General features: G+C 36.1%; 1 protein-coding gene across 7 annotated transcripts in view; it reads right to left on the bottom strand.

The window, feature by feature from the left end:
* dnc (phosphodiesterase dunce) overlaps nt 1-23,981 on the bottom strand; it is an 872,058-nt gene that overhangs the window by 133,751 nt on the left and 714,326 nt on the right. The gene's annotated exons all lie outside the window — the stretch shown is intronic.

The raw sequence follows: 23,981 nt of genomic DNA, 5'->3' as shown, positions 1-23,981 counted from the left end.
ACTTCTTTTTTCACAGACCTATTTCTTGAGAGTTTTTCTGAATTTACGTCACGAAATATTCCTGAGATTTTACTGTTCCTTTACACAAGTTACCACGTGTTCACCCTGATGACTAGACGTGGAATTGTGTTGCTAGGCAAACGCCTACAAAATATACACATATTGTAACATTAATGGGATCTGCAAAGTAAAGACATAATAGAGCTAAGTCAAGGGATTTGAAAGGTACTTGTGGGTAAAAATTAGTTTATTTGTTTTGTGGATGACGAGTGGACACTCTTACTTGCGCTCGGGAGAACAATGATTCAATACAGTGCTTATCTATTGTGCTCAAGAGTCACTAATTGAATTCCTGGTCACATGAAACTTCTGTTGAACAGTATCATATCCGTGGGTTTTTAGTATTGGTGGGCACAAAAACGGGTTTTTTAATTTTTAGGAAAACCGAAACCGGTTTTTGAAAATTCTCAAAAACAGGTTTTTCTCCAAAACTGGTTCGGTTTTTCACCAAATCTAGTTTTGGTTTTCTCCAAAAACTGTTTTTTTTTTTTTTTTTTTTTACCGAAATCGGTTTCGGTTTTCACCAAAACCAGTTCACCTTTTCATCGAAACCGGTTTCAGTTTTTTCCAAAACTGGTTCTATTTCTTTACCAGAATAATGTTTTGTTCTCCGGAAACCGATTCAGTTTCCACAAAAATTATTTTGTGTGTTCGGTGAAAACCGAACTAATTTCGGTGTAAAACCTAACCGTTTTTTTTGGAGAAAACCGAAACGGTTTCAGGGAAAAATGAACCGGTTTTTGGAGAAAACCAAAACCGGTTTTGGTGAAAATCCGAATCGGTTTTTGGGGAAACCCGAAATATCGGTTTTTTGGATTTTGGTTTTTCTTGGAACCGGTTTTTAAAATATGAACAAAATCCTTGAATCATATTTGAGAAAATCATCCGAAAAGAACTCATGGTCTTCACTTGGGGCTCCACGGGGGCAAATTTCCCCCGTTGAGTTTGAGATTGGTTTACATTTTAATCAATAGGATACTAATATGCCATTGGAAAACGTAAAAAGTAGCTTATATCGGGGGTATTGTCCCTCCCCCAAGAAAAATCTAAAATGCTAATCGAAACTACCCTCTCGATTTTCCCTAGGCAAATTTCTTATACCACAGAAATATTTATGTATGTAATTTAAATAAAATCGTCAGAGCTGTTTTTCTAGAAAACAGCATTTCTTTTTTAATTTTCACCCATATGTAAACAGTGGGGGATGTACTCCGGGGCCGGAGCACCTAGGCCTTCCAGTTTTTTGGGTGACAAAAATAATTTAAGCTCTTATTTATATTTTTTTTTTTGAAAGTTTATAGTAAACTCATGATATATCTATCATCGTTTGTGTTCTGGCTGATCCCCCTCAGCTTTTCCCTTATAGATCCGACTCTGTCAGTAAACTACTCTTATTTTGTTGGGGGTGGGTAGGAAGAAAACACAAATCTCTTTCCCTGCGAGGAATCTTAGAAAAACCTTAAGTTTACAACCTGGTTAAAGGTACGCTGAATGGTTTGGTCTCTGGGCTAGTTGTACTAGAACATCGGGACGAATGGATGAACAGCCATTTCAAAATCGCTTTTATTCGGCATGTAGGAACTATAAAGCGAGTTGAAATCTCGAATTCTACTTTTTTTTTAACCATCATCATATTTTTTCTCTTCTTTTCAGTTTTACGTCCCACGCATATGCCGGCTAGGCTAAAGGGGACTGTGATGATGAGAAATGAATGAACTTGTAGAATGAAGAAAGTGGGAGGAAACGGGAGAGTCCTGAGAAAACCCACCCACACGATGTTTGTCCACTTGGCGCGAGTTGTGATCGAACCACGGACCTCATGCACCAGAGATGATCACTCTTCCACTGAACCACCGCCCCCTTTTGTCTCCTGTCCTCGGTCGAAAGTAAATAGCAAAAATCCTTGAACAAAGCTGAATTTTTCGACTTTGTATTTTTTTTAAAAGTACAATTTCACTTCCGTCTGAAGATGGGCGTGTCGCAGAAGGTTACGCCTTCTCTTAGGTCATAAGTATTCATTGATTTGTAATTTCATTTGGGAATAGGTAACAGGATTAATTTATTTATTGATGTATTTGGCTGAGTACAATATAAAATTACAAAATATAGAATTATAGAACAATAAAAAAATACAAGAAAAAGTGCAACTTATAGCAAGCAATGAAGCCTTGAAGTGGTAAAAAGGCTTTTTGGCTCTATGGTAATGGTTCAGAGAAGAAACCCATGAGAATTATAAATTTGCTGAGCAGATCTGGGGTTGCTTTCAGCTTTGGCATATAGATGCTTAGCATATGTAGTGTGTTGGTCAGGTTTAAATCCTTCAGAAATTGAAGAAGTTCTTTAATATTTTGGATCATGTCTTCCGAGGATGAGTAATCATCAGGCTGCGATAGTTTGTGTTATTGTAGGCTCATGTCTTGAAGTGGATGTAGCAGCGATGTCTTGAAGAGGTGCTGAATGTGAGATTTTGCTTGCTGGTGTTGTTTTCCTTTTCTCTTGTAGGATTTGGTATATTTGCGGACATCCGGAATAATTAGCAATATGAGCGTCTTTAGAGTTGACACATTTTGCTGGTGTGTCTCTGGTCTTCTTTTCACACAGCTACGTCCGAGAACTTGGCAATTTGCTTGCGAATCCCCAAGCCTTAGAAATTTGAAGCATTACATATAATGTTTCATTTCCAATGGTTCTATGCGGACTTTCATGTTTAGCAATAAGTCTTCTGTGATCTACTGGTAGTTTGTAGAGTGTTCTTCAACGTAATCAAGAAAAGTGAGATGGGACTTTCCCTTTCTCGCCTTCACGATTTTTTCTTAATTTATCCTAACTGTAATGTAAATAGAACTAGGAAATAGATTTAAATGTTTAAAATATACGTTCTGTTCTAAAGTATAACTGATGTTTCAAGTAATAAAGTTTACATCAGACCAGGCCCGTATCCAGGGGCGGGGGGTTCTAGGGGGAGGGGGCAGGACCCCCTAAAATTTTCACGATAGGTTTGCAAATGAACTATAATAATATGGAGATGAACTATAAATGGTTGGATCGCCCCCCTCCCCCTACATTTTTGAGCTATCTACCGACCTGCATCAGACTGAAACACCATTTTTTTCCCTTTTAAACCGCTTGCTGAGGACAAATCATTTCCAAATGAAATTCGTCCATTATAAAGTCTTTGACTTGTCCTTGTATAAGAAGCATTTTCTTACGTCAACATGATGAAAACTGTCATATGTGAAAAAAAAAACAAAAAAAAAAAACAGCAGCAACAACAAAAAATCTCGTGTTCAACTACACGGCTGGAAAATTTCTTTTGTTACACGGATTATGTGACTTAATAATGAATTGTTGTTTTCGGTTTACTCGTTGGCAGAAAATAATAATTATATTTTTTGAAAAAAAAAAAAAATCAACTGGTGTCACAAAAACATTTTTTTTTTTTTTTTAAAGATTAATTGAACACGCGAAAGGGTTGTTATGTTTGTAGAGCAGGGTTGCCAAGTTAGCGTTTCTGGATATTTTCGCTGTCTCGAGACGGAGTGGTGATTTTAGATTTCCCGCACAAAGGGATACACTGAGAAAAATCCGTTATCCAGACAGCGGTATATTCTACAAATATACGATATCCTTGTGTTTACTACAAAAATCAGTACGGAGCATACGTTTTCCGTATGCTACATAGGCACTGCCCTTAGTTGTTACATTATGCCATTTCAGGATGTCTGATATCCTACAGTCTTCCTTATATTACATACATGTTATCTTCGGCAGCTATATGTTATATACGTCCATTTGTACGTGAGACCTTGACTTACTATATTGTTTCATATGAAAAGTACGTATAAAATATACTTTTTCAGTTATACGTTTGCTCTATGCTAAGTCCATAAACAACAGAAATTACGTATGTAACCTACGTTTTACGTACGCCACATATGACTTTTTTCTCGGTGGAGGATTTTCAGTACACAGAGGATCGAAGCAATACATCGAAAATACTGGTAGGGTATATTGAGCTCGAACGGAGATGTGCTCTGCGGGGAGGGGGATCGTAACTTCAGGAGGGTATACCCCCGGGCCATTTCCTGAAATCATCAATGCTTGACAGGAAATTGTTAGTAGGCGTAGTTTCTTTTAGGCATGTTTTCTGGGAGACAGTGGCTCCCGGAACTCTGAGAAAACTGAAATAAAATCTTCGAGTTTTACGTCCTACTGTTATGCTGGCTAGGCTAAAGGAGACGATGCTGATGAGAAATTGATGAAATGGTGGAATGAAGAAAGTGGGAGGAAACAGGACAACCCCGAGAAAACCCCCACACACGGTGTTTGTCCACCACAAAGCCCATTTGGTGTGAGTGAGATTGAACCAGGGTCCCCACACATCAGATGTGAACGCTCTAGCACTGAGTCACAGCCCCTCCCCCGGAGCTCAGAGTGTCTCGCGGAGGAGATAAAGTTCAAATGTACTAGATTAGTACCAGCAGTGAGAGATAAATAGTTTCGAATTATAATAAACAAATAAAATTTTAATATTGCTACTATACAAGTGTTCTAAATCTCGTGCTGAAGTTTTTCTTTGTTCATATTTAGAGACTGGGTAGGACTACCGTGTGTCTGTAACTGCCAACCTTGAACAGGTAAGTGACAACAATTGAACGTCTCATTGCGTGTACTTCAGAAAAGTGTGAGACAAGTAGCTGTAGTTTTAGAGTGCCTTCCCCTGGAATATGTTTTCTTAAAGAAACACTGGACGCAGTGTTGCCAATTTAGACATTTTGTGGTTAAATGTAAGGATTTTCACATTATATCTAGCCAGTAAAAACGCAAGTTAGCTATTATATATATATATATATATATATCTTAGCGTTTGTGCGTTCAAAGTTGTCAATTATCTAGTCATTTCTTTTTAGCGGAAGTTGAATATCTTTTCTACTCGAAATTCCTCTAAAGTTATGAATAAAAATACAGGAAAGCATTATTTGCATTTTGATAAGCCTTCTGGTCGTTGTGGTATTTACTAACAGGGTGTCCGAGAAGTCCTTCCCTGATTACAGAAATTGATAACTCAGGCTAGAAATAAGATAGAAATATGAAACTGGTGTTGAATTGTTTACAAACTATAAAAGTTTTGGTCACATCAGTACACTTCCACATGAGCACCCTTGGTAGCACGTAGCACATCTAGGCGATATTCAATCTCCATCCACACATTAGCCAACATCACTGGAGGGATCGATGCAACGACTGTGGTTATTCGTTGCTGCAGGGTTTCAAGATCTGGTACACGTGTTCGGTAGACCTCATCCTTGACATAACCCAATAAAAAGAAGTCTAATGGGGTTATGTCAGGAGAGCGTGGAGGCCAAGGAGGCCACAGCCTCCACCGTGTCTGCTGAGGTTCTTGGTCGACCAGACCTCGGAAGGTCAGCAACCGACCCTGTGTTCTTGAACTTCTCATACCAGGCTTCAATGCTCTTGACATCAGGTGGAGTCCTCCCAAATGTTGTCTGGAACTGTCTCTGCACCGTGGTTGGTGATCGTATCTCATGGTACCACAGGACACACTGTGCCTTCTCCTGGTTGGTTGGCATGGCTTCTTGGGCTTCTTACTTACGTACTACAAACCTAAAACAAACAAAATTGAGACTTGGTAAAACAGAACAAACCTAACACAGACAAAAACTTTTATAGTTTGTAAACAATTCAACACCAGTTTCATATTTCTATCTTATTTCTAGCCTGAGTTATCAATTTCTGTAATCAGGGAAGGACATTGCTACACCAGAATCTAACCTTATTTATTATTATCGCTTATGTAGCACAGGCTCACAGCAAATAAAGAATCTAGAAATTCTGTCTTCCCATATCTAATTTCAAAGTGGATTTAATTTGTGAATGAGAATTTTTAGTGTATGTTTGGCATCTAATAGGACCCGAGGCTCGAGTAGTGCTAGTGTTCATGACTTAATGCAAAATATGATTATGCAATAATGCTGTAGAGCTGATTTCGGCTGCTTCTGTATCGTTGAATGTGGGAAGCAAGACCCAGTACCGGGGGACCCGGACACAAATTATGACGATAACCACTGGTTCTTTTATCGTAATCTAAATTTGAGCCACATTAAAATAATACACACTTCATTCGGCCGTTTTTACTTTCCTTTATTTTTATCTACCTTGTTATCTAGTCGTCCCTGACGAAGCTACCTTTTGCCATAATTCTATTTATTTATATCATATATTGTTACCTGATTGTCCTGCCTACCACGTATTGACAATCTCATTATTTTTTGACATCTGAATATCTTTTTATATATTTTGACAATCAAAATAACCTGGGTTAGTACATATAAAAAAAATACTTATTGCCCAAAAATATAAAAATATACAACGTACCGTTGTAAAATCATGACATGATTGACCCCGGCGGCGCAAATGTCTTCAGTATTGGGGGGGGGACGGGTAAGACTCTTCCCATATATATGTATTTTAATATACCCTATTTGTATTTTAATAATATAATAATATTTGTATTTTAATTCTACTGTTTATTAAAAATTATTTATTTTGTAGTCTTTATTACAAAATAAATACAAATATTATTTTAAAAAGTAGTTAACAAGGAGCACAGACAGCATGATAAGTCATCGATTGCCGTTGAGTTCATTTTTCTAGTCGCTGCCATAACCTAGATTTTTTGGGTAATTCAAATTCTGGCTACACTGTAATTTCTATGGATGGCAACACTGAAAATTCTTCCGATTCGTACTTTCGGGTGGAGAACAACATTATCTATTATTGAGGTAAGTTACATTTCATTATCTCTTTTCATTTATGAAAAACTGTCCAAAAAAAAAAAATGTTAGCCTTTGAAAAATATTTAGTAGTCTGCACCCTTAAATCTACTATTGAATTACAACTGAAAGGTAAAACTGAGCTAAGCAAAATTGCTAGCAACGCACACACAACAAGCAAATTGCAAGTTAAATCTACCGGTGAGTTCACCGACCTTCATTTCTCAAGGACACACGTCGACACTTGGTTTTGTATATCTTGCGTACAACAAAACTAACTTCGCACAGAAGATCTATAGTGAACGGACATAGGCTATTACTTAGTCAAGTTTGACCTTTTATATTCTGTGTACTTATCCAACACAAGGCTACAAAGGAAGAGATCTAGTGTTAACGTGTGAGGTCGGTACTACGACTGAGGGATTCAATCCGGTGCATTAGCCGTTCCCCACCAAACCATCTCGCCTCCAAAAGATCTGGATAACTGGAACAAATCACTGGCCCTGTCAAAAATAGTTAGCGTTCTTGTTTTGGAATAAGGAAGTCCTTGGCTCGAATTCTATTGCTAGACATCTTGTATCTTCTGTAGCACTGAATACCAAGATGGCACCTTAACCCTTTATTTGGCACTGTTGCTCTTAAGCAACATCGCATTCTATTGCGTTATCCGCACGAATTATAACTTCAGTGATCATTTAATTGGCATTATTGCTTTCATACAATATTCATATATATGATTTGCGGGTCACTTCTTTAGATACTTCTAATCTTCGACAATAGGGGACAGACAAACTTAGTATTTTAGAAGCTTTATCTCCTTCTTTCCGCGAAAGTTTCTTTTTATTATTATTATTATTTGTGGTGTCTTGCTCTGTAGGAAAATATTTCAATGAAACTGTTGGTAATTACTGAGTGTATTTTGTATTTTGTAACCAAACTACAAAAATACTTTTAAAATTACGAAATTATGATCAGAAAGACATGGTTTAACCATAAAAAACAAACTAAATATTTTAATGGTAATGCTATCAATGCAGGCCGGTAGCCAGCCCAAAAATGTAGGGGGTCAGGGGGTCATTTCAGACTTAGCTTGAGGGGGGCAAGAGCATCACCGACATAAGACTTTCACGTTTTGTACTAGTATATTAGTAGACAATCGATTCAAGTACATGTATTCCTCAAATTCTTGGGGAGGGGGCAATTGCCCCTCCTGCCACCTTAAATGACGCCTCTGGTAGAGGGGCGGTAGAAGTTAGGGGGCCCGATCCAACCATATTATAGTTCATTTGCAAGCCTACCTTGAAAATTTTAGGGAGCCGGCAAAAATTTAGGGGTTGCCTGGACCCCCTAGACTCACCTTGGATACGGGCCTGTATCAATGTTTGCCAACTAAAGGGTTAAATGAAGACTCTTGTTTATTTCTTTCGACTTCCTTTCTCTCGTTGCCATTTTTGTTATGATGTAAACTGACCTCGGGATTATTTATCTTGAAATGAAATCAAATTTTTGAAATGAAATTAAATCTTTCAGTTTTACTACGTCGCACGCTCATGCTAAAAAAAACAAGGTGATGATAAGAAAGGAATGAAATGGTTGAATGAAGAAGCGGGAGAAAACGAGAGAACCCCGAGAAAACGCATGCACATGGTGTTTATCCACCACAAAATCTCCTTGGCGCGAGCTGGGATCGAACGAGGGACACCATGCGCCAGAGGTGAACGCTCAACCACTGAGCCACCGCGGCCCGCAATAAAATTCCTGATTTTACGTCTCAGAGTTTGTATGTGACGGATGATTATTGAAAGTGAATAAATATCAAGGAATTGATAAAATGATAATGTAGGAGGAAACGACAACCTCAAAAAAGCCCATGGATAACGATGTTGTACACCACAAAATCATTTAACCTGAGGTTGAACCAAGGACCTCTCGAACGAAGTCACAGTGCTTTTGTATACCGTAAAGTTTTCAAAACAAATAAATAATATATCTCTTAACTTATCTTGATTTCATACTATGCACTAGAAGCGGACGAATCAGTTTCATATGTACAGAAACCACCTGCTCCTGACGGTAAATTCGACGGAACGATGAATTTGGACGCTAGCAACGTTGAATGTGCCATTTCTTCAGTACGTGCTTGATACCGGTATGTTCCCATTGCTATTTTTCTTAATTAATTAAATTAAGAAACTCAGCTTAAATTAAATTAACTGAGAAGCTGACGAAATCATTGACAGTGGAATTTTGTTGAGAAAAAGAGCCAGATCTTATAAGCTGTTGGTCTGAGATTAACAATATGGCGACGAGGATACATTGTCTTTTTTTTTTTAATTTTATTTCGGTAGCTATGAAAGATTAACTTGCACAATGACCCCTGATGAAAATTTGTGAATCAACACATTTTCTTTTTAATCTGTTTTTGGAAACAAAAGAAGGTTTTACGGCGCAAAAAAACACTGTGAAGGGAAGTTGATGAAAAGAATATGGCCACACGGAAACGAAACTTTTCTTGTATTGAAAGAATGTCATCGACCTCGACCATGACAACACAATCACACAGTCTTTTACACATGTTTTTGGTTCTTTTTCTGGAATCTTTGATGAATTTTTGTGAACAGCTGCTGGAGAGAATAACAAGTGTATTATGGCCCTTTTGATTTTTTTTTTTTTTTTTTTTTTTTTACTGGATTTTCTTCCGTTGAGAGAGTTGTCAAACAGTAAAGTCCAATAATCCAGGAAGAAACTTAAGAGAGCCAATCGTGTTAACTGACGTTCGTCCAACTTGGTTTGCTCATTTCATCATTTTGCAGCCTTCTTTTCTGCATACCAAGAAGCTCGTCACTTCTTTCTTTACTCGGAATGAAATTTTTCTTCAAGTAACTACACAAGAAGAGTGGAAAAAACAGATTTGTAAACAAAACGTCATTTTCTCTGTTCATGATTGACACTTCCACTTAAAAATTCATTTTTGTTTGACAGACGTCGTTTTCTTTTTCCTGTGACGTTTGATATAACACACGTGATAATTTGATTATAATATTTGCCTTTCATACTGAGTCACTTCGGATATAACACAAGTCTATTTAAAGGGGAACATTTTAATAGATTGCTTCCGTAGCGAGGACTAAACTTCTCGTGAAACAAAAATGAGTAAGTCAATTTATTCCTTGGTGCTCTGATCTGTGAAAGGGCATCGGCTCCCAGAGTTCATCAAAGCACTCTTGAGTTCTACAATCTCTGCTAGATTATAGCCATTACATAGGCTATGTTCTTTAAGGGAAAGATGACCTTGCCTAATAACACTCGGGTGCCATCACTAACTACATACAGTGCTAGGCCTCTTTTAGCTAGGGGACTGATGACTGCAAGGAAAGAACAAATGATACTGGGGATTTCTCAACCTGTGGTACGCGATCCGCTGTTGGTGGTATTAAGCTTTGGTGGGATACTAGTGGTAGAGATTGAAAATTCCTGCTACATGGGATTACTTTTGAAGTTCCTCATCAGTCTTCTCAATTTCAATTTGAAAACAGTCAGGTTTTTCTGACGGATCCAGTATTTGAAATGGGGTGGGGGACTTCAGGAAATATAGCCAAGGTAGTGGTTCTCAATTTTTTCGAGCCTAGTGCTTCTTTGGAGGAATGTGATTACCTTGAGTGCCAGTCTTAACCCAATCATAAGGCTGAACGTACGAACTAGAAGAAGACTTGAAAGTGAAAGAACATTTTATTTATATAATTTGTCTTTTATTAACCATCTTTCTCCTTATATCCTTTCCAGCAAACGCCCCCTAAATAGTCCAACTTCCCCATATCGCTTCTTTTTGTTCCAGCGCCCCCTTTGGAAACGAAATGCCCCCCTGGGGAGCTTTAACACCCACATTGAGAAACACTTGCTTAGAACACCAGATCCTAACAATACCGTAAAATTACGGTCGCAGTATACTAATTTAAACACACTTCATCTAAAAGGTGGGTGGTAGGCCCTGATCCTGTGAGATATGTTACACCCCAGAGCTTGGATTTTTGTGCTTTTTTTTAAAAAAAATATTTCTTCAAGAAATCTAACAAATTTAGTATCTACCCCATTTTGAGAAAATTTATTAATTTGAATTACTCGTACTTTCGCAAAATCATGCATTTAGCTTTTCTTCTTTCTCTTTCTCTTTCTTTCTTTCTCTTTTTATTAAAAAAATCTGTCTCATTTAACTTTGTTAGAACGTTCTATAGGAATCGTACATTCCGATACTATGACAAACTAAAGAAAATATGCCTGCATTTTGAATATCACTTCTTCTTCCAAATCTTTTTATTCTTTGTTCTTTCATTTTATTCGTTTTCTTAATAGCATAATGTTATAGCACCTGCACTAAAAATATGGCTTTAGATAGATCGATCCTGTTCAAACAACTTAAGTAAACTGGAAAAAATGACCGCGTGCTCAAACAAGGAGCAAGAGGAAGAGGGAAAAGTGACCGCTCCTTTTTTCTTTTACGCGCCTATTTTTACGCTAGGTGTATGGGCTAGCTTACGGACGGAAATTTACGACATCATTTTACGGACCAAAAAATACGTTGGTGTATGCTTTCCTTTAGAATTTTATGAATATTTATGCGTTGAGGCCTGAATTCGTTGAAGAATTGATTGGATTCTTTTAGAGTTGCCTTTGTGAGGTGCGTTTGAGATTACCACCTGCCTCCAAACACGTGACATAAACCAATTACTGTCCTATCAAAATCTTATCAGCACCTGACACATAGTATATACACAACATTGTGTGCGTGTGTTTGTGTATTCACTCTAAAGTTAAAATTAAACAATAATAATAGTAATAACAAAATTGTAAACTTTAAACTAACCTAATCCTGTTCGGCTTCCTTGATCGTTACACAATCATGGCACAAGGAGGTACTGTACATCAACATTTTTTTTTATCAATACGTTTTTAAAATACATCATGTAAACATGTACACTTTAGTCAAACAATAAGAGATATATCAAATGACCATTGGACTCTTGAAAGTTAACTAATATATAACACGATCTTTGGAATCAAGGTAATACAACTCACCGGATATTAGATGAATCAATGAAGATATTCGGGACTAGTGTCTTTCTGAAACGTAGAATCATCTTCTTCTTTACTACTTTGATACCGATGTAAAGCCAGTGTTGCCAGACATTCACACCGAATTTAAAAATAAGGCTAGCAGACATTCCAATTTAGTCTTCTTTTTTGGTCTTAGTCCGGATTTTTTTTTACGACAAATTGGGATGCGAAAATGTCACTATTTTTTATTCTTAAAGAGTCAGTTATATTACTTTACATAATCATTTTTTTCTTACTAAACTTGGCGTTCAACGTTAAATCTCGATAAAATAGTGTATGAACTAGGTTTTTGAGCAGTCGATTTTTGAGATTTAACTTCATTTATTTTGGTTAATCTACACTCTACAGTACTGAAGCAAAGGTACTGAACTTAGATTTTCAAAGGCAAAACAAAATTCCTCGAACTACGTTCAAGCTAAAAAGTTCCATTTTTAATTAATGATGCCAACCCTCGGGAAAAAGTCTCATTTTATAGGATTTTTGGGACAAATTTTTCAAATACGGATAAAGGGAGTTTTCGTAGAAATGGGTAACACACTGTAAAAAATGAGGTGTTGAAACATCACAAAATGACTACCACTTTAGCGTGTTACTTGTGTGTTAATTCAGCACCAAGCACATCGCCTTCCGCGCATATCAGAAATAACTCTTTACTACCTGGGAAAATTTTCATTGGTATTTATCGTTGAATATAAGCAAGACTTTACGAAGTATATTTGGCACTTCTGCCAAGTAAGAAATAATGTTCTATGTTTTCTGTAATCGGTCACAATAATATTGTTGTAAACCTGTGAATCCTCTGACAAGAATTACATAGGAACAGTTCTTCCATCTTTTGTTCATACGTGCTAAGACACAAGGATAACAAATAAAGAAAACAGATGAAAGCACTGCTCTTTGTGTAACTGTTGCCAGATGATTCACAGATTTACAACAATATTATTGTGACTGATTACAGAAAACATAGAATGTATTTAGTTACTTGCCACAAATGTGAAATATATTTCGCAAAGCTTTGCTCGAAGCAGCCAATAAAAAACAATTCAAATACTCATAGCCAGTAACGAGGTATTTTTGATATGCTCTAAGGCGACGTGCTTGGTGTTGAATTGACACACAAGTAACACGCTATTTTGTGTTGTTTCAATACCTCATTTTTTGCTGTGTACATTTACTTCATCGACGTCAACAACATTCTCTAAGGGAGGGAAGCAGACTAATGACTCTTGAGGGGCCGCGGTGGCTCAGTGGTAGAGCGTTCACCTCTGGTGCATGAGGCCCCGGGTTCAAACTCTGCTCCCGCCAAGTGAACTTTGTGGTGGACAAACACCGTGTGCGTGGGTTTCCTCGGGGGTTCTCCCGTTTGATCCCACTTTCTTCATTTCATTCATTTCTCATTATCACCGTCTCCTTTAGCCTAACCGGCATCACCGTGGGACGTAAAAAATTCATTTCATTTCATATAATGACTCTTGAACAAATGAATGTGGCATATTTAGTCTGAATTGTACATAACTGAAGAAGTTGCAGTTACTAACCATGACAGACTATTGAAGTCAACCCTTAGCTAATAAGTTTTAAAACATCAGCTATATAGTTGGCATAAGCGCCTATGACGCTGAAGACCCGAGTTCGATCCCCGATGGGAACTCAGACTGTTCAGATCCCACGTTAAGGTGTAGGTCCACTTCTCATACAGCTTCGGTGCTCAAAGGGACCCTAATCTGTAAAGCAATCAAAACAACAATAATATACAGTATGAATGGATAAACTGGTATTTTGATCTACTTGTTCCAAAGGAAGTTTTACTATTGCAATTTATTATACCAACAACCGATGGAAGAGCATTGTAATTCAGTGGTAGAGTACTCAGCTCTGCTGCTCGAGGTTCCGCGTTCGATTCTCAGGAAAAGCCTTTAAAGTATTATAGTAGCTTAGACTCAACTTCAAACTGTAGGTTTCGTCCTATCGGGTGTTGATCAAGAACTTAAAAAAAAAAATCTTCCCACCTAAGATTTCAATGACGCATTGTGCTTTTTATACGCCTTTTTACTAAAATGATTGCATTTTAAACTTTCAAACCGTGTTACGCATAAGTCTTACAGAACTCCTTATGTCCACTCGTCTGTCGATTTGTCGACAGATAAGAGATCAAAATGGGAAGAAAGCGAGAAACGGTTTCCTTGAATGAACTCAGTGTTCCAACAACAGGAACCATCTCTTTCCTTATCCCTCAATTCCAACAGAATGTGGACGAAATTTAGCTCTTCCGGTTTCAATGTTTATCGCAACAGACCAAAAACAATAGACGATAACAAGAAACGCTTTTCTAAAATAATAATAATAATAATAATAATAATAATAATAATAATAATAATAATAATAATAATAATAATAATAATAATAATAATAATAAATGGATTCTGCATCAAGACAATGAAAACCCTTCTCTACCAAATATCTCCTTACTAAAACCGGAAGTTGTTAAATATCCAGTAAAACTTTCGGTTTCAGTCCTGATCTCCATAGAGTCACACTCTTTATAACATCTGTTCGTGCGTTATTTTGGCTTGCCCAGTAATCCATTGTTTCGTTGGTAAACTCTACGTACTAGGCTAGTCGAGCAAGCGTTACCCCCCACAGCGAATGCGGCCTAAGTGGCTATACGGTAATTTTAGTTTCACCAGAGTTGTAAATCATACTATGAGCCAGTCAGGGTTTCCAGGCCTCTTTATATACAAGTGTGCAGGCGGGACATAGAGCCCGGTTCCTCTATTTACACCTAGCATTCTTTTCCTTTGCTTCAAGAGAGCTTGGTTTCTCCTGTATACCAGCGTTTGTGTGCAAAGATTTATATATACATATATTTGTGTGAGATGTATATAAAATCAGGGGAGGCTTTAGTTTTCCCCAGTATATCGTCTTTTTTCTTTCCCTTTTTTCCTTCTGTTTCTCGTTATTATTGGTATTATTACTGTTATTATTATTATTATTATTATTATTATTATTATTATTATTATTATTATTATTATTCGTTAAATAGTTTGGTTTATGCCGATGTGGCCACACGCGTGGTTGTTTCACTATAAGTGTGGTTATTGTTTCTGTTGTTTCGTTATTTTGTTGTTGTTCTTTCTGTTTTCTTCATTATGTTTCGTCTTCCGTGTCTTGGTATTGTTTTCTGTTATAATTGTTGTTTCACTTGCTTTTAATTCTTGTTTGTTTCATCTTTTGGTTCAATCTTTCGGTCCTTCTTTATATACAAGTGTGCAGGCGGGACATAGAGCCCGGTTCCTCTATTTACACCTAGCATTCTTTTCCTTTGCTTCAAGAGAGCTTGGTTTCTCCTGTATACCAGCGTTTGTGTGCAAAGATTTATATATACATATATTTGTGTGAGATGTATATAAAATCAGGGGAGGCTTTAGTTTTCCCCAGTATATCGTCTTTTTTTCTTTCCCTTTTTTCCTTCTGTTTCTCGTTATTATTGGTATTATTACTGTTATTATTATTATTATTATTATTATTATTATTATTATTATTATTATTATTATTATTATTATTATTATTATTATTATTATTATTATTATTATTCGTTAAATAGTTTGGTTTATGCCGATGTTGCCACACGCGTGGTTGTTTCAAACTGTCAATCAAGTGTATCACGAGAATTCACCCTATTGTGTTACATAGATTTTTCTGTAATTAGCTAATTTTTCAGAATTTCCTTCTATTTTTGTGAATTTTCTTTTGTTATACACACACATACATTATAACTGCAGAGTTCCAATCTCTGCACAAAGCGTCTTCCAAGCAGCTGTTTCTTGCTACAATCCCCTTGCCTGGCAACACGTCTTTCCTTTCTGTCATTCCTTTTGAAATCTTTTAAACAGCAGGCGGTCTATTGTTCCGACCCGCACCAAATACGCTGGAGCCGGCGTTTTCTCAGCGATTTTATTGCTTTCGCGTTCATGTTTAGCCGCTCAGATTTAAATACATGCTCAGCGTATTTCAAGCTTACGCATGAGCAATAAATGCGCTTTGCGATCGCTACAAATAGCCGGGGTCTACGAGTGTGGAGAAATCAGAATATCACTAGATGAACGAACACCTGCCGGATAAGTGAGAGTCTACAACTTTCCTGTAATCCAACACAGCCTGCTCTGCAGTGGCGGACTCATAGTCGAGACGTTCTATTGGTCCCCAACCGGCTTCCTTTGTACTCAAGCAGAAAATTTACTCTAATCGCCCTCATAAAATAATAACATTCCAAATAAGCCATAAACGGCACGTGTTCGGTGTTGAAGTAATACGTTGTTGCCATCGCTAAACTTTCATTATCGATGGATACATTATATAATAATAATAATAATAATAATAATAATAATAATAATAATAATAATAATAATAATAATAATAATAATAATAAAACACAATAATCATTAAATGAATTCAGTATAATAGTATGGACAGGGGCGGTCAAGGACGGATTTCTGGGAGTGGCAAAGAAAGATTGCATTTTTTTTCTCATCGGGCTTTTGCGGCACTGCCTTGCGGGGGGGGGAGGCGGTGAAGGACAGGGGCGAAACACTTAACATGTTTGGTTCGTACAAGCGTTGTTATGGAAGTTACATAATATTAACAATATGCTATATTTAAGAGTAATATAAGCACATATCATGAAACTAATGATTGATTTCTTTGTTCTCTTCATTACAACGAATTCAAATTAAATAAAATGTTTCGGTTTAACGATCCAGAATTATGCCATTCAAGCTAAAGGAGACGAAGGGAGGAGGATGCAGTGAAAACAAAAGTAACGAAAAATCTAGATAAATCTGTCTTTCTGCGAAGATTACTGAAGAATCAGTAAGCAAGAGGCTGAAAATTGCAACATCGCTTTCTTTTTCAGCAGGTCAACTGGCAGGCCACCCTGAACTGGAAGGACATGTTGAATTATCCCTCCCATGTAACAAAGAAACACGCGGTTTCCTTCAATTGTGTTCCGTTTCCTTTGTAGCCGCGTGGGGACGGTTCGACCGATTTTACTATACCATTAGGCACACTAGGCACGTGCCTAGGGGCTCAGCCTTTGATGGGCGGCAGCTGGAAGTTTTTTTTTTTTTTTTTACCGGTAAATTATAGGAACATTTGTACTTACAGTTGATCAATGTGAACCCTCATTTTAATTTAATTGGAAGGGTTTATTTTTTTTTAAATTTATTGATGAATTTTTTCATGCCAGCCTTTAATATAACATGCTATACAATAGCCTTCAGTATAGTTCCTAGCCACGAAGTGAATAAATCAACGCCGCATTTTGTGACGTAGTTAGTTCTATGGTCTTACTGCCTAGTAGTTGTAATGTGCTATGAGTTTTATCGAAAGCACAATAAAGTTGTAATATTTGTTTTGTGATTTTATTTCCATGAAACATATATATTCGGAAAATAATAGGGGCGTGAAGTGTAGGAAAATTAAAATAAATTAAACATTTTTTAAATTATAGGAATAGGGTCAAAGTATGGCCTTTGTAGGACCAGAATTTTAAAGCACAAAAACCTAAGAAATGCTAATTTCTCTTTAGTAATACGAAATCAAACATTTTTATGATGTCGGCGATGGTATTTCGTATCGATTTGTATCAATTTTAGCATTTACATAAGTACAACTATCATATTGTTACAATACACCCTCCAACACTGACAGCACCTTAACTAACCTAATCTTCTAATATTTATCTAACAAAGTGAATTTTGTGGTGGACAAACACCATGTGCGTGGGTTTTCTCGGGGTTCTCCAGTTTCCTCCCACTTTTTCATTCCACCATTTTATTCATTTCTTATAATCACTGTCTCCTTTAGCCTAAACGTGGGACGTAAAACTCAAAGATTTCATTTCATTTCATTTATGTAACAAGTAAGTACAAGGGCCTTATTATTCAGAAGATGTGATAAAGTCGAATTTCGTGTTAGGAAAGAGAAATCAGCGATATTTCAACATTTTCTCGGCAGAAAACTAAAGTATAGTTCATAATATAGTCTAAGCAAATTTTATTCGAATTTTACCAAGAATGGTACTGCGTCCAATGTTCATTCTCACCTAAATGTTAAAATATTTTTTTTTTCATCTCAAAACGTATTAATAAACATTCAAAACAATTTATTTCACTATGCCTTTCTTGGACAAAGGTTTGAATAAAAGCGTGCCAATGACGGAAAATTAAAAATCACCTATTACGTTGAGACGTTTCTTATATTCGCGAAATACAAAGGGGCGGCCGGCCGAATCGTGCCTAGGGGTGGCGCTATAGGTAAGTCCGCCACTGCTGGTCTGATATATGCTTGATTAGTGAGAGTTAGGGGCGTGCCCACAGAGAGGGTCCACCGTATCCCTCAGAAACCCCTACCCCAAAAAATACTTCCCAACTCAATAAACATTTCTACACTTTCTCAATAGCAGAATAATAGCCATTCACTACTATATAGACGTAATGGCTTGTAATATTGGACTAACTCGTCCCAAAGATTAGACTCCTCCCAACAAAATTTCTGGGTGTGCGCCTGCTGAGAGTGGAGTGTATATAGCTAGTAACTGTTTTTTAGTATGAATTTAAAGTTTCAAGAAAAAGATTCATCTCGACCATTCTCTCTCTATTCAAACCGGAAGTGGTCGATATATATTACTTTTTGTTTCAATATTGATTCCTATGGAAAATGAATGGTAATAGAAGGATAAACTTTATACAGTATATTCCAAGAACAGATGGTATCTCCGTACTTTAACCAAGGGCAAAAGTGAGGTTGAACACGGGAGGACGCTGTTGCCCCACTTCCAAGAAAATATCGATGGCGTCCCCTACTTCTTAAAAAAAATTGCAATGGGCAAACACAGGCACGGGGACGGTGTGACGTCATCCGTCCCGTTACTTTTCCAGATTCACTTTTACCTCTGCCTTTAACCCTGAATTGAAACTGCCATTGGTAGCAATTTACTACAACATCCGGTTCTAATATTGTTACCCATTAAACAGAATATGTACAGACCAGAAATAATAACAGATACCGAGAAAATGTATTTGTAAATGTGAACTAAGTTCTTAAGAATAGATCAAACTCGGGTTTAATTCCTCTATTACAACCAGAAGTTCTAGAAATCTGTTGCTTTCGGTTTTACAACTGCTGGGTTGACTAGTATTGATAAGCCAGTTCCTTGATTTTATTATCCCTCAGAAATTTATTGCAAGGCCTGAAGTCTGGGTTTCTGAAAGACCAATTAAGAGTCACTGGAAGTTGTGATTTTCGCTCTATAAATTATCATGAAATACTTACATTGAAGTGTTTTCTCCGAGTGGTGCTATAATGGACATGAAAACACCACTACTACAAAAATGAACAGGATTATAATTTATTCCCACATATTTCCAACATTACTACATCAGATAACGTGTAGTATTGTTCCAGCTACAAACAGTAGCAACAATTTTGAGTTTTCGTTTAAAGTAAAAAGATTGAACTTTGATCTTGACAGCAACAAGTGCATAACCATTTTATATAACTAATACAATGCTACTTTATACTAAGAAAACAGTGTTATCTTTACTGCCGGCAGTTACAGACAAAAAAGATTTTTAAAAGGATAACGGCTCATGCTCCTTTGATCTATGAAAAAACAAACCAAATGGTCTAAAGTTCCTGAGCCATCTATGTACTACAATTCTTATCATATGTACTTTATCTACAGTCAAGGTTGTTCCGGTATTTTGTTCCATTACCTCTACACTTTTTTTTTTTTTTTTTTGCATATTCATTGTTCAAAAAAGTAAAGTGTTTGTAAATAAAGTGAATTAAAAATATAATATTAATTTTCCAATCTATTTTCGCACACCCAATTTTGAAAGGTATATACAGGTTGTCTCAAAAGTCTCCTGCCATATGGCAACTCTGTTATCAAAGTTACAAGAAAATGTAAGAGGGGAAATCGTCTCCAAATATGATGTTATCAATCTAAAGTGAAGGATTTTTTTTTTTTTTTTTTTTAATCGGACAAGCCGTTTGGACTGTACACTCTTTATGCGTTCAATGTTAAAGTGAAAATGGAACGTTGCCATTTACCTGGAAGAGGATAAATTTTGTAAGAGTATGGTGAATGGAGGCATGTTTGAAATGGGGGTTGGCTGGCCATCGACACGTTAGCGTAAAATAGTACAGTAACTTCATTCACTTATGTTGTGGATCCAGCCTTTTTAAAGTTTATTCACAGATCAATTTTATAAATCACAATCACAAAATGCTACAATATGTGCCATTCTGTCTTCGCAGTTATTATGGCTAGCTAATTCTTTTATCTTTATATTTAATCTATTGATTTCTATGGCAAATTATTTACCTATTTTCTTTCAAAACAACAGTGACATTTAAGTTTTTAGTTTAAATCTAGTTTTCTTAAGATGCATTTGCACATAAATTTAATATTACTTGAATTTGGTTATTAAGTAATAAAATTATGTTAATGTTCCTGACGCACAGTGGAGTATTTGACCGTAAAACCCGGACAAAAGTCGAAAAAATAAACTTTGAACAATACATGAAATAAAGTTTATTTCTTGTTCTTCGATAACTGGCGGATCTTGTAAACATAAATTCCATTATTAAAATATGAAATTAATGTAGATAATTGCTGAAGTCACTCAATTTTTCTGGCCAAGCAAATTTAAATTAGTGTGACTGCGCGTATAATTTTTGAGGTATTATTTTTAGTAATTGTATTAAGGTCACTATCAACAAAAACTGTGTTGTTTTAAAGGGCATTGATAGAAGTTTTACTTTTATAATATGTGAACATTTTAGGTGCAAGTCTCGATGGTTAAATATGTAATGAAATGTCAAAAGCTTGTGGCAAGAAATAAAATATATATATATAAAGTTTACAAGTTAAGAAGTGTTTTTGTTTATGTTCTGATTCTAGTTGATCAATGATTTCTTTTGCAATCAAAAGTTCAATCTTTAACTTAGTCGAAGAATAAAATTGCCCGAAATTGCCCCATTAAAATAAAAAAAGAAATATTTATAAGTTATGTCTGATTTGGTTTTCATGTGAGTTCAGACGGCCTTACAAGTTTACTGACATAAACCTGTGAGTTTAAAAAATGAAATGAAATCTTTGAGTTTTACATCCCACGATAATGCCGGTTAGGCTAAAGGAGACGGTGATGATGAGTGATGAATGAAATGGTGAAATGAAAAAGTGGAAGGAAACGGGAGAACCCCGAGAAAACCCACGCACACGGTGTTTGTCCACCACAAAGTTCACTTGGCGGGAGCTGGGATGGAATCCGGGACCCCAAGCACCAGAGGTAAACCAGCTCTACCACTGAGCCACCGTGGCAATACTACTGCTGACAAATTGATGGACGGACATAATGCTGTATATAAGATTTCCCATAGCTTAGAAGTCTACAACCATTTGTCACCATTAAACTGCAATTTGTCTGTTATCTGTAATCAATGATCCATGCCAGTACATTGCCCCAGGCTTCGATAAATATGACAGGTTTCCGGACAGGCTCTATATTTATCGCTAACTTTAGAACAGTTGCTCAAGTATCATTTTTTAATTTTTACATATGTACAATGCAGACTTGACAACTGTTTACATGTTGGTTTTTGAACTTTGTACTCTCTTTGATCTATTGTTATGTTCTTAACGTTCATTTCGAGAAAGAATGCACTTTTACATTACATTACTGAGATACAAAGATCTATTCTATCAGACAAATCACTTATTTCGCAATTTCCATTTCACTATTCTGCTCTTAATACCCACTTTTGAACAATCAATCGTGCACAAAGAAATGATTGCGTAATTAAAGAATTTTACAGTCTTCATCAACAGTTGTATTATACAGGGTGATGCGCTAAGGTATGTTCAAACTTCCGCAGATAATTCTTGTGATGATAGCCAACAAAAACTTCTATATCAACATATGCATGATACTGTAGCGTTCCGGAGATATACAGGGTGAACCAAAAGATACGACAAACGCTGTAGTGTATGAAATTAAGAGGTGAACAGGCCACCCGTGAGCCTGAGACACACGTTGATATGCTGGAAACCGTGGAAATAATTGCCAGCGCATTGTAGGTGTAATTATTATATAACATTTGCTTTCCTGAAAATCTTAATTTAATTTTATTTCCTTTTTCTGAAAATATTATTACCGAATGCAAAAATTTCAGCTAGTGCATTTGCTTCTCTGAAAATCATATTATCAAACGCAGAAACTTTAATTAATGCATTTGTTTTTCTGAAAATATTAAAGGATAGAAAAACTTCAGTTATGGCATTTGCTTTCCTGAAAAATATATTACCAAAGAAGAAACTTAACGCATTTGATTTCCTGAAAATTATATTACCGATTGGGAAAAATTCAGTTAAAACATTTCGTTTACTGAAAATTATGTTACCGATTGGGGAAATTTCAGTTAATACATTTACATTTCTGAAAATTATATTACCAATTGGGGAAACTTCAGTGAATACATTTCCTTTTCTGAAAATTATATTACCAATTGGGGAAACTTCAGTGAATACATTTCCTTTTCTGAAAATTATATTACCGATTGTGGAAACTTCAGTTAACACATGTCGTTTTCTGGAAATTATATTACCGATTGGGGAAACTTCAGTTAATACATTTCCTTTTCTAAAAATTATATTACCGAATAGAAAAGAAATACAGTTATTACATTTGATTTCCTGAAAATTACTTTATCGAATGGAAAGGCTTCAGCCATGACATTTACTTTCCCGAAAATTATATTGCCAAATGGAAAATTTTCATTTAATTCATTTTGTTTCCTGAAAAATTTATTGCTGAACGGAAAAGATTTTGTAGGATTATTTGCTTTCTTGACAATTATATCATCGTATGAGAACCAAGGAAACGTAACTTCACGAATGGAATTTTTGTTTGCTTGGATTATGAACATAGTTCTGGAAACCCCACTTGGTATTATTTGAGTGTTATTGAAGTTGGTTTTGTCGTTGACTTGTCTGCTATGCAATAACGTCTTTACCATCTTATTAAAACAACATTCGTTTGAAAAAACAACTTCCACCCCTATCTCTCCTGTAAACCTACGAAAATGGAGTTACGTTCCTTTGGTTCTCACACGTCGATATTATCGAATGAAAACAAGAATTTTAGGAATGATCCAAAAAAATGGATCAAAAGATTCTGATCTTGGCAAACAGTTAGTTTTTGGATCAGGGGCCACAAAATTTTTGAACGGCCCCTAAATCGAGTTTTCGTATTTTCTATGGAATAAACCCATCATACTGAGTTATGTGATAGTTTGGGCTTGGATACACTATATGTAGTTCTCCAGATATAAGGCCTAAAAGAAAAATTTTGAATGAAATATATTGACTCTTTTGATTCAAAAATTTTAGTTAGTGCATTTAGTTTTCTGAAATAAATTACATTAACGTATGGAAAATATGCAGCTAATGCATTTGCTTTTCTAAAAATTATATTACCGAATGAGTAAACTTCACTTAGCATATGTACTCGTATCCTTTGTTTACTAATAAATAAATCATGATGGGTATCAATAAAGTCACGTTTCACATTTATCGTAAATGAAACCTTGTACTTTTAACCCTGTCTAAACGCCATGATTAAAACAATAGACGGCTCGTAGTTTACCTTTTGTTTCACGCAGGCAGGCGTCAAAGATTACCAAATTTTCAAAGGTTAAGCTCCATGAACTGTTCTATTACGACTTCTATTTCTTGATCACAAACATTTACGTCACGCAGGGAAAAGAAACTTGTGTATGCTAGTCTTGGAAAGAATCACAGGGATCATATGTGAAATTCCATATAGCGTATTTATGTGCAGTACAAATGAAGCAGCTCGTACTGTTGTAAACAGTGAATGTAGATACCTCTATGGAAGACGAGTATATGTTCCTATCTTCTGGTATTTATATAAATAGTTGGGCAGTAAG

Source organism: Thermobia domestica, chromosome 16 (assembly GCF_964235325.1).
Source record: "Thermobia domestica chromosome 16, izTheDome1.hap1.1, whole genome shotgun sequence".
Classification (NCBI taxonomy): Eukaryota; Metazoa; Arthropoda; class Insecta; order Zygentoma; family Lepismatidae; genus Thermobia; species Thermobia domestica.
Note: the sequence above shows the minus strand (reverse complement) of the source record. Positions and strands in the feature narration are given on the sequence as shown.